The sequence below is a fragment of the Anguilla anguilla genome, chromosome 12, assembly GCF_013347855.1.
Source record: "Anguilla anguilla isolate fAngAng1 chromosome 12, fAngAng1.pri, whole genome shotgun sequence".
Lineage (NCBI taxonomy): Eukaryota > Metazoa > Chordata > Actinopteri > Anguilliformes > Anguillidae > Anguilla > Anguilla anguilla.
The window spans coordinates 6106081-6119030 of record NC_049212.1 but is presented as its reverse complement, the minus strand read 5'-3'; positions in this window follow the sequence as shown (position 1 = coordinate 6119030).

The following is a 12950-nucleotide window of genomic DNA, read 5'->3' as shown; positions in this document are numbered from 1 at the left end:
TCCAAGAAATAGGAAAAGTTCTAGACTGAAAATGTCAGTGCCTGGACTGGAGGCAGGAGCTTTATTACATAGAATCTATTTGCCTGCATCTTTCTTCATAATTGCTTTTTATTTATTTGGTTTGTCAATTGTGTTTAACCAGGAAGTCTCACTGAGTTTTAGAATATCTTTGTCTTGATGCTGCCTTGGCCAGATCTTGAAAAAATAAAAGTTGCATACAGACAACACAACAACATTGTATCCAGCTAAACAAAACAACAGAAAAAGTGCTATTCTTTTCAAGCTTGACAAATACTTAGAAGCAGAACCCACCACAGTCGTTGCTGAAGTTCTAAAGAGTGATGATGTCACCACAGTCATTGCTTAAGTTCTAAAGTGTGATGTTGTACGGTGGGCTGTACAAATAACAAAGCCAAGAACCCTAATATCAATTTTTATGTCCTCCCCTGCAAAAAGGCCAACCCAAAACTCAGAGATCCTGAATCAAGTCACTATATTTATAGTTACTTAGCCATTTTTTCCTCAGTAAGTACTTGTAACTTTCATTAGCTGTAGCTAAGAGGCTGTCAGAAACGGTAATTTGTATGGTTGTTGAATCTTTTTCCAGATGTGATGTGACATGAAACTGCATAGCTCGCAATGTAACATATCACATCCTAAAGAAACAATGTTAGCTATCTAGTTAACATTATGCTAATTCGTCTGATTTAAACTAAGATGCATTTAACTAATGTTATTAGCTGTGATAGCTGCTGTTAACACGTTGACATTGACGGAATCGCTTGATGTGTGAACACAGGATAAGGAGTTCAGTTTTTAATCAGATGTAATATGACATAACGTATGCCTTGTTAAAATGGTTAGCCGTTATAATACTTATGCTTCCTGAATGTCACACATGACAGAGTGAAAGTTGTTTCATTCTGTCAAAAGCATTTGTTCTTGCTTCATGATAAAATGTAGAGGACACTGCACAATAATAAATGTACTTTTTTTCACCAAAATCTTGTCTCATTTTTAAATAGCATTAAAGCAAAGGAACCAATAATTCAATTAATTAATTCAGTTAATTTGGACTGGTAATTATTAGAATACTGACATATATAGTGTTTCTATATAAATGAACACCCTCAAGAAGCAGGTTTTTTGGGATTTATAGGAATGAACAAAACCATGTGTAAAATCATCTGCATAAAGATTAAAACTTTACAAAAACCATGCAGCTACTGCAATATGATAAATGTACTGTATGTAATCAAATGATCTATATGGTAACAAAACAGCTTGCTGGGAATCAATTAAACCACTGATAAAACTTCAGTTGAAATCTAAATACAAATCCTGCTGTCTTAAAGCCTGTGGTAGATTCCATATTAGGCTATATTTGTTGTGAACAAAAGCAGTCAACCTTACTGCGGTAAAAGAAATGAAACATCATTAACTTATTTTTTTTATTATTAGGAAAAAAAACCCTACTGTGCCACTCTATTTTTAAGACATTTTTTTGGAAAATGTATATTTTCTTTGCGTATGTATTTTTTTAATGCATATTTTCTATTCGGTAACAGTTGTCATTGTTAGGGCAAATATGACTGCAATCTCCTCCTCCTTCATTTTTCTCCTTCTCTTGACTGTCTGTGGGTTTTCTGGCCTTCACCTTCAGTATTCTGTGCCATTGCTGTGGTTACCATCTCTCTGATCACAAAGGGGCTATTCACACGCACACGCACACGCACACACATGGGGCTATTCACACACACACACCCACACACCTCTGCCTTCAGTTCTCTCACTTCTATTCTTGTTTATTGCCCCTTGAATGAGTGTTTTGTCCTACAACCATTTTAACTAAAAATCTTTCTTGTACAATTCAAATTTACCCCCACCCATACCAAAATAAATATACACATAAAAAATACTTATTACAAATTAACGCAGATGTGAATATAATCAGTAAATTACTTGCCACCAGTCTTGAACCAATTGTGCAACGATTAATCAGTCTGGTTTTATTAAAGGCAGAGAATCATCCAACAAGCTTTTTAAACATAAAAATAATCAAACTAAAAATTCATGTAGTCATTCTGCCTCTTGATGCAGAGAAAGGTTTTGATAAAGTGAACTGGTCGTTTTGTTCTTAAAATTACAGAAATGTGGGTTCGGGGAATTGTTTATTCAGTGGGAATTGTTTATTCAATTCACTCTTTACACTGTTTATTGAATGCTTAGCAGTTGCTAATCGACAAAATCAACTCATAACTGATATTTAAACCTCAAATCACAACATCAGCCTCTAAGCAGATGTTCCTTCTACACAATGGTATTCCTTCACTGCAAGAAACCTACAACTTCATTAACGTTTGTAATGAGGGGTTTATGCACTGCAACCCTACTATAATATCCCGTTCTATGTAGTTGTTGACAGACTGTTCTTGCTAATACAGTCTGAACATGTCCTGCATTGACATTTTCAGTCACCTGAAGAAGAGTTGCTCTTCTGTTTTTCCGTACGTATCGCACAAATGCACGAGCATCATGGTCATCGAATGTGTGCTTTCAACCACAATTTCTGACCCTATTTACTGATGTCTTTCCAGTAAGTCTAAATGCAGATGTCATTTTAGTCACTGTTCCTATTCAAACACTAGAAAGTTGAGCAGTCTGAAGTTCCTGCCATCCCAATAATGAAGCCTCTTTCACAGTCACTTAGATCTTTTCCTCTTGCCATCTTGATCTAAAATCGAGGTCAACTGGGCCTGCTCAGCATTTTTATACATTCCACAGTGCATGATAGGATGTCAATTGCTTAATTGTATCATGCAGTACACCTGTATGGAAGCATCTGCTTTCGTTATGCTTCTCCACACATTTATTCAGGTTTTCTCTTTAATGTGTCACCCATCTGTGTATACCTTTGTGGCATAATCCAGGGTTATAATACAAAAAAAAAAAAACTTTTATAAAAGCTCACAAAGTATGGAATATAAAACATATTTATATTCATAATGTAGATATATATATAAATACATAAATGATAACATTTTTATTATATTCACCTTTATATAGTAAAAAGTAGGCCCCAATAAAACAACGCCATACAGTACATCATACAAATAAATATAAATACTCATATTCTGCATAACACAGCCCCAATAAAACAAATGCAAATCAATGAATGTAATAATATAGTTACGGACATTAAAAACTCACAATATAACTATACAATACACACATTTCCTTTAGAACGTGTAATAATTTCTAGTTGCACACTGACATCTTCTCTGTTCAGGCAGACACTACCCATCCCTCTTCCCTGACATTTCTGTAAAAACAGAATAGTTTTTGCAGCAACTTCACTGTAATATTCCCTTTCCAAGTTTAATTAGTTTCAACTGTGTTCACTATGGGGATGGCATGCTGTCTCTCCTTGACAGTTACTAAAACACACTTTTTTCATGGGGATGAACCTGTAACAGCAATACCTTCCTTGCTTTCATTCACCTCTGTAACAAATCAGATGCCAAACTGTCTGTCTGAACAGTCTGCTCTGTTTAACTTTTAGGGGATTTCAGGCATCTCTTTGCAAATACAGTACATGGACACTGGACTTTCAACAGTGTCAAATTAAGAAGTTGCTTAAAGGCTCCATCACAGAGCATTGCCACTGAACTGATTCATTTATGCATTTGTTTGTGTTTCAGTAGTGCAGAGCCTTTGTACAAAAGCCTTTTTAAAAATTGCACTGGCTTGTCACGAGTCAGAACATTCAAACTTATTTCAATTGCTGCACGTTGTCTGGACAACAGTGGTAGAACGTTTGGGGCACCAAATATACTGCATGAACATCACCTAAAAGTATATGTTTCTAGTCTGATCTTTTGCCAAGAAGTCCACTGCAATACTCAAACACTAGAGAATTTGTCTCTGTGATATAAATATTCATGCATCTAGGGATGTCAGGTCATAGTAGAAAAATACAGAAGATCTGTCTGGGGACACAATGGGTGTCACGAAAATAAAGCATTAGATTGCGATTATTACTTTCAAAAGTAAAAGCAGATGTGCACCACAATGGAACCCATGAATTCACCTACTCAACTAAATGGGTAACTTGCGTGTTAAAGCTGACATGTTCCTTACCGTACGATAATTCTACCTGCGTTAAGAATTTGTGTAAAGCTAGATCAGCCTTTTGTAAGCCTTGTCACGGTATGATGGGTAAAAGGACCATTTACCTTGTATAATCCATATAAGTACCCAGTGATCAACGTACTTTGAAGGCAATGCACTCGTAAGATGTGTCACCAAATATAAAGTACAGAACCAAACTTTTGAATTCTGAAGCGCTCAAAAAATTTCATCCTGTCTAGTGAAGCAGGACGAGCTACTTCTTTTTGTGGTTTCAGTGCAAGGAGCCGCCGTCTCTTATGAATATTTCGTTTTGTTCCAATGTACCAAGGTTGAGTATAATATGAGCTGTCTAATCACAAGGTAATAAATTGATGCAGAACGCTTAACACAACAGCATTCATATAATGTGGTTAAACGCTGGTCATGATGTTACAGAGTGGCAGGAAAGAAAAAGAAGAAGGTAGGTAAAGATGAAGGTAAGCATCAGCAGGATTATCTGAGCTATTGTGGCACCAGTCCCTGGATATATGTGCTCATCCCCAAAATTCAGATGGAAAGGCTCCTAAAACATAAAATCCTTTTGTTTAGTTTTATACTCTGAGGATGACAGAGACATTACTGTGAGTAGGTACAGTAAGACGATACACGTCACAAAATGATTTGAATAATGACATTAAATATTGTTGTTTATGACTGTTAGGTAAACGTGCAGTTGCATAAAGAAATGCGGAAAAAAAAAAAAAACTTAATACATAATCTTCATCATCTGAGGGAAAGTTAGTGTCTCCCTGGAGTACAACATAAATAACACAATTAATACTACAGAATATTCATTAAATATAACTAAGAATGTAAACATTGCGCTTACAAGATTAAGAGATGAAAAAAAAATATATATGGGGCTGTATGCGACATGGGTTACATTCATCAGGGATGAATTTCACACAAAAATAAGGAAAAGTAGTTTCAATGGCTATGTACCTCAAGATTAATTGGGCCACCACATTCTGCCTTTAACCATCATTGCCATCTTCATTGTCATTTGAGGGATAGTGTCTTCTAACGTGACACCAATAAATTATGCTCAGGCTCTCCAAATACAGCTGACATAAACTAAGTCAAGTTAATGCCTTAGAGTGAGTCTACCCTGGTATTTCGCTCAAAATATCAATATTTTATCATAAAAGGTATAATATATTGCCATATCAATACATGCGCCATAAAAAACCAAACCTGTGCTATGAGCGCCTCGTTTTCAATCACATCTGCTTTTGCTCTTTCCTGAGGGAAAAAATAAACTGTGTTATTACATGTGTAAGCCCCTCAATAAACACATATTTTAGTATTGTAAATCTATGAAACAAATGAACCCTCTATGATATGCATTATGACTCATAAATTTTTAAAAAAATGAACCACATAATCACAATAAAAACAGATATTTTTAATTTTTTTGGCATTATGTTACCTTTATGCACTGAATCGCAATGTGAAAAAAAAATTGATGGGAGACTTTTTACATTTATTGAAATATTCAGGATAAAACTGGAGTTTTATCAAAAGTAAGTTCACGAATGGATAAATGTAAAAAAGACAACATTTTTGCTGGAGTTTGTGTAAGTGTGATACCTTCAGGCAACACTACCAAAAAGGATCAATTTAAAGCAAAAACAGTTTATAAGACTTGTAAACTTTGTCTATCCTATAATTTCTTCTGTCATTTGCTGGTATTTTTATTTATTTATATGTTCATTTCAGACATTTTTCATATTCAGCTAGGCTATATTTTACTTTCAGATTCAGTAAAGGGAACAATATAAAATCACAAATGGTTTAAAAACTTCAAACATAACAGACCATTGGAGTTGTAAAAATGTAGGTTCCCATTCTATCAATCCCTTGAAAATATGTACATTTTTGTGTGCATGTTAACTTTTTTCAGATTTGTTTCACTTTCAGTTACAGTATACTTACCAACAAACGTAATAGTTCATCACATTTGTAAAACCATTAGTCATTCCACTAGTCATTTGCCAGTGTGTTCACGTGTGGAAATCACACACACACATACACACAGACACACTTGGGGGAGAAAAAAAAAAAAGATTTCCAGAGCTGCAGGCATCTCTACCAGTTACAACACAAAGAAACTCACATCATGCGATGCCGAAGGTCCTTCTACAATGTATGAGCCAGACCGTGTGTCTACACCCAGTTACATAACATTACATAACTTAACATAACCTAAGACGAGAATGTTATGCAGAATGCCGCTGCCCGACTCATCTACAACCTTCCCAAATTCTCCCACGTCACTCCTCTGCTGCAATCACTCCACTGGATACCGGTCGCCGCCAGGATCCGGTTCAAAGCCCTGCCCCTTGCCTACACTGCTGCCAACAGGACAGCCCCCATCTACTTGCAGGACATGACTCGATTCTATGTGCCTGCTCGACCACTCCGCTCTGCGGCAGCAGGGCGCCTTATAACCCCTCCCACCCGCCCAAAGGGATCACAGAGCTTCTCCACCCTAGCTCCCCAGTGGTGGAACGAACTCCCCGTCTCTCTCCGAACCTCCCCCTCCCTACCCATCTTCCGCCGTGGCCTGAAGACTCATCTCTTCAGACTATACCTAGACTAACCACCACCACGCTGTATATTTCACTCTTTTATAAAAAATAAATAAATAAATAAATAAAAAACCCCTTTTCATGACACTTGTTACATGTTGCCCCATCCCAGCACTTTTTTGGTAATTTGTATTTGTCCTAATACTGTAGCTTATTCTTCTGCCTAGTTGGCTTTGCAGAGGTTAGGTCAGAATAGTGTTCACTGTGTGAACTGTGTTCTTGACTAGAAATAGCTGTACAAAATAAGTATTGTACCTTACTGAACCTGTGTTTAGCAGTTGTCTATGACCATGAAATGCACTTTTTGTACGTCGCTTTGGATAAAAGCGTCTGCCAAGTAAATGTAATGTAATGTAATGTAACGAGAACAGGCCATTCAGCCCAACACTGCTCATCTATTCCTATTTGCTCAAACTTGAGCTGCGTTACTCCTGTTTAACAATTTTCAACCATGGACTTGAGCGACATGTACTCTCTGAGCCCCTCCCGTCAGTGTGATCGAAATCAAGTAACTGTTTCTGAACTGAAACTAAACTGGCAACTGGCTACGCTGAATAACTAATACGTGAAGGAACCGGATCTGCAATGAGTTACACAGTTGCTGCAGCCCTGCCACTCTTCCTCACCCCAGTGTCTTCGAATTGCAAGGACAAACACTTGCCTGAGTGAAACTTGAAGCTGTTGGCTTACAGCTTAGCCCAGCTCAGTTCTTCGATTGCATGATGCAATGTAGCCTAAATAAAACCTGAACGAAAGTGTATGTTTTCAGTATGCATTTCCCAACAGATTTTCTATCAATAAAGCCATGCATTTATTAGAAATTGTCCATACCGCTAAAAAAATTTCAGTTTTAATAAAATAGCCTATATATTAAAAACTCAAATGAACAAAATGAATTGAACCTACTGAAAGACTCAAATCAACAAGAAGTACTGAAAGATCCAATTGATACCGCAAAGTAGCCTACTGTACGAGGAACGTGGAGCGTAAGATGTTTTATGAACCAACTCCCTACCTGTCACACCGGTTCCAATAATAACAAAGCCGTATTTCTGTTGCCAAATTGTGTGCACATGTTTTTAATCATGTAGGCTGTGAAAGGGCTTTTAAGAACTAGAAAGGAAACTGTCTTTCAAAACAGAGCTTTTTCCATGACCCATAGTTTTTCTCTGACGGGACAACGTGACATGTCACACAATCACGGTCATTTTGTCCTTTTTGCAAATTAGAGCGAATCGCACGTAAATTCAAGAGTTTCTTTTGAGAATGTAAATCTAGTTTTTTAAATTGATGTCAGGCTCCAGAAACTGTATTGCTGCCTTTCTCCATTTTTTGTTTCACTGGGTTATGAATATGAGATTACACACATGTAAAATCCCTTTGTCATCCATCGCCATGGGGAAAATCAAAGAGCTTTTGAGCCAGAAGACTATTGTATTGTACTATTTGTATTGACCAATACAAATCAGGTAATGGATATTAAAAATACATAAACAGTTGAAAATACCACTGAGCCCAGTCAGGGCAATAATCAGAAAGTGGAGTGGAACAGTTCCAAGGAAGAGGACGCTGAACTCAAATGTGCATTCGTCTTTGTAATGATGGGTTTATGCACTGCAACCCTACGATAATATCCCTCTCTGTGTTGTCGACGGACTGTTCTTGCTGACACAGTCCGATCACCTCCTGTATTGACATTCTCAGTCACCTGAGAAAGAGTTGCTCTTTTGTTTTTCCTTATATTACGCACTAATGCACGAGCATCACGGTCATCATGCGTGCTTTCGACCACAATTTCCGATCCTAATCATAGATGTCTTTCCCATAGATCTAAATTCAGATGTCACTGATACACAGACTAGTAGAGCAGTCTCTGTGACTGAAGCTCCTGCCATCCAAGCCCCGATACTGTGTGTGTATGTGTGTGTGTGTGTATTTAGAATGCTCTCTGAAGCAAAAGTAAAACAATTAATTGTTCCCATCCAAGCTGTCATATTGGCCCATCCCACAGGAAAATGGAGGAGGGAATCTAACAGTACTACACAGATTGCATTTACTGTCCATAATGAGACCATTAATGAGGGTCCAGGGGAATTTTGCACCCACAATTTGTAGAGATGTGATTGGTGATTCAGGTGGTGTTGGCGTGGTAACCAACTATAATAAAACGGCAAAGGCTGGCAGGAAGGGATAGCTCTTTGTCTGTGGGGATTTCTTCTACATCCTGGCCTCAGTACTCCACATAACCTGTTGGCATGGCAACCGCAGGGAGTTTTTTTGGACAAAGCACATTTAAACAGTGAACGAGCATTAAAAGGGAAAACAAGTTCCTGCTCAGTAGGCCATCAAACCTTCACTTTCTTTATTTGTTCCTCTTTTTAATTTTTAGCTAGTGCAGCATCATTGCTGTTCTTACAAAATTATTTTTTATTTGATTTGCTTGCTTGCTTATGTCTTGTTTACTTTTTTGATAAGAAACTCCCATCGGGGACAAACCTTGCCCGAGATGACAATCTCATGAAAATGCAATGTAAATACAAATAAATAAAATGTATAGAATTTATTAAAACATAAAACATTAAGTCATATCACCTTCATGATTCAGAAGGATGCGTTTAATGTTGCCTCTAAGTTACTAATGCACTTCATCGTGCAAAAATGGGGGAAAAAAGTTGAAAAAAACTGCTGTTCGACGGTCGGAGCATATTGTGTTTAGATTCGCTCTGCGATGCCACTGTATTCACCGTATTCATTCGTGACTCCAAATCCGGTGGTCTGACTCTGGCAGTTTGTCAGGTGCCTTTCGCTCGGCTAGCCACCGCGGTCGTGCGGCCTGCATCCAGTCCCGCGCCTCCCCCTAAAGGCCACAGGTTCGATTCCCCGGTCAGACAAGGGTCGTTGTATCCTTGAGCAAGGTACTTAACCTGCATTGCTTCAGCATATATATCCAGCTGTATAAATGGATGCAGTGTAAATGCTAAAAAAAAAAGTTGTGTAAGTCGCTCTGGATAAGAGCGTCTGCTCAATGCCTGTAATGTAATGTAGGGAGGGTACGAATGAGGTCCCAGGGCCGGCGTGCTTGCCCGTCATGCGGAGGGGGTTATGGGATTACCTGCAGCTCCCTCTCCAGTAGCTCTCGCTGCTGCTCTCCTTATCTGGCCCGGACTCTAGGTATTTTTGGCGGCGAGAGACGGAGCAGAAACGCAATGGGGAATGAAAATGGCGTTGACAAGCTCTAAAGTGAGTCATTTCCCACGGTGCTCTGCCGCCCCCCCCCCCTCCCCCCAGCCCCCCCCCATTGCTTACTCTCAGCTCCCTCCAGTAATGGGACAGCCCGGTAATTCATTGGGAATGTGTCTGCCAGTCCTGGCAGGGAGAGTTTTAGTCCCCTCTGTGTTGTTTGCCCACTCACTCTGGCTTGACGAAGGCCAAACATGCTTTAATGTGCTCATTTAATTTTCTATTGAGGCAAATTGAACATTTTTCTAAACAAATGTAGGAACCCAAGTGATGGAAAGCAATACTTTAAAAACAAATTACAAAACATATTAACATAGAAACAGTGAACCAATAAGAAGCTCAGGTGTCTTAACCTCTGCAAATGACTGGTTTGTGTTTTAATTCTTAAACAAATGGTTGTTTAAGAATTACCCCCCCCCCCCCCTTCTTCATTCATATTCACAATGTTTACTCAATATAAATCCACCATCATGATGGAAAAAGTGAATGCAAAACAGATGCTACAGCTCATTTTATCCGTTTTTTCCTTCTTTTATCTTTTGCAAATATAAACCAAAGTGCGCTAATTGGACAATGATAATTTAACATAGAGGATCCTGGAAAAGCAATGCTCTGGCTACTGCAATGACCATTATTCAGAAAAGGATAAGCAACAGATGAGCGGTCAGCGACTGCAACTCTAACAGAGTGCTCATTAATAATGCAGAGGAACTTATAACAGGCATCCCAAATGACCCTTCAGATGGGAAAGCACATTTCTGTCAATACGAGCACAAACACAAACATTTGAGTTGTCTCAGCTGACACTGAGGAAAAATGGATAAGAATAGCATTTCTTCCTGTGAAATCCATCATATTCACCCAAATGCAGTTAATCTGGTGTAATCTTGACAGAGGAGACATTATATCTTATTTTTCTTTTTGACAGTACCTGCCATATTGTATACAGTGCATGTGCAGATCAATCAGAGAAGTATACAATCTTTTATCTATTCTTATTAGGTCTATGTTGGTCATTGAATATGTGTTTTAAGAGAGTATATGCCACTGTCTCTCTCACTATGACACACACACACACACACACACAAACACATTTTATCTTATCATGGCATTTTTGTGTTCAACTGCATAATGTTACCTTAATTTAAATGACAAGTCTAGCAACCATGGACAGATACAGAACAATGGGTCCGTCTCTCTCAATCTCAAAGCTTTGCCTGAAGAAAAAAAAAATAGATAAATAGAAATATAAGGAAATGTTGCATTTTAAAATTCTAATAAGCAGTAAGAAAAGACTGTGAAAGATCCAAAACGTTATATGAGACTGCGCTGCAGAAAACTAACAGACTATAACTCCTAATTGATTTAGTTTCGTTTTCAGACGGCCATTAGTAGCGCATGGGATCCATTTGCACTTTGAGGCTCTTTGAACAGGCTGCCAGAGAGCAAAATATTGCATTATTTGTCTTGCAGGATGAAAGAGGGGCTGAGCATTAACTTCTTCCGAACTCATAACCGCGCACGCTATTGATTTCATAATGCAACTCGTGACGTCTGTGGTGCATTAGACCCTGCCCTGCCTTACCCTCCTTCCCGAGTGGCCTCACAATCAGGGAAGTGCTCTCTGAATTACTCTGGCGCGGAGCATCCAGGGTTCGTCTGTAATCCACTGACCTCCCGCGGCTGCGGGTTTGTTCGATAGTGCGCGTTACCAAATGAAGAGCTTTTTTTCTCGTTCCGTCTCCGCTCTTGTTAGTTTGCATGTAATTTCCTTTACTGAGAGCGTCATTTAATAAAGGTCCTTTCCGAGTGGACAGCATTTTCGTTTGGGAGTGAATGCGTAGGGCGACATGAAAGAGGAACCTTATTTTGGAAAGATTAGACCAGAAAAAGAGAGTTCTCTGAGAGACCTCTCTGCTAGGTCCAACTCCCTGTGAAAATGGCTCTGAAGGTCATCTTCTCTAAGCGAGTGAGGAGGATGTGTTGTGTTACATGGAACAGGATACCAGGGTGTCTTGGGAAGGCGACTGCAAAAGGAAGCTGATTCGCTGGGGTGCACGGGTGAGGCTGATGCATTTCTGTTCCCACAGACCCCGCCCCCCCCCTTCCCCAGCCCCTCCCTCGCCCCAACACTTGCTTATGACAGAGGAGTTGGTGTGGAGCTCTGCTCCCAGGTAAGACTGGCAGTTCTTTTATTCATTTATTTCCCCCCAGGCATCCGTGTGTGCTGTCAGGTTCACCAGCTTGGCCAGCCCTCATCCTGCAAGCCCTCTTCATCTCTCACGAACCCCTGGCCACTAGCCCCCACCCCACCCCACTCCACCCCCCTGGGCCGGAGCCAATGGCATCACTGGACCTGGCTTTTTCAGCTCGGCCTCCCTGGCGCTCGATGCCCCGCGAAGGCCTTCGGCCTCGACCACCGCGCTCCCCACCGCCCGTCGTGACCGTGAAAAAGGTCACGCCCCTTAGGAGGAGCCCCCCCGCCGTTCTCCCCGCCTTCCGCTGTGCGGTCCCGGGTAACCGGGAGGAGGGGTTTACACATGTAGCGCGCTCGAGACGGGCGGGGGCGTGGGATGCCCGCTGCGCGGCAAACAGAAGTGACATTCACATGAAACGGCGGGGCCCCCCCCGCCGCCGCACGCTCTCTCCCCGTACCCCCACACCCCCCCCCCCCACCCCCCCTTTATCATGCTAATTCAGGCATTTGCGGCTCCACGCGAGCCCGCCCGAGCCCACGGAGGTGGTCTGGAGACGCCGTCGGGAAACGGTGCGACCGTTTGTAATCGCCGCTTGAGCGGGTCGCGTCGAACTCGTTACGGCGAACGAAAGTGCACCGGTGTCTGTTGTTCGCAGCGCTCTTGACTTTTGTTCTATTTTTAAATAATATGTCATTTTTCTTTTTCTAGACGCAAATGAAAGCGGTGCTTTCAAAAAGCACCAAAACGCAGT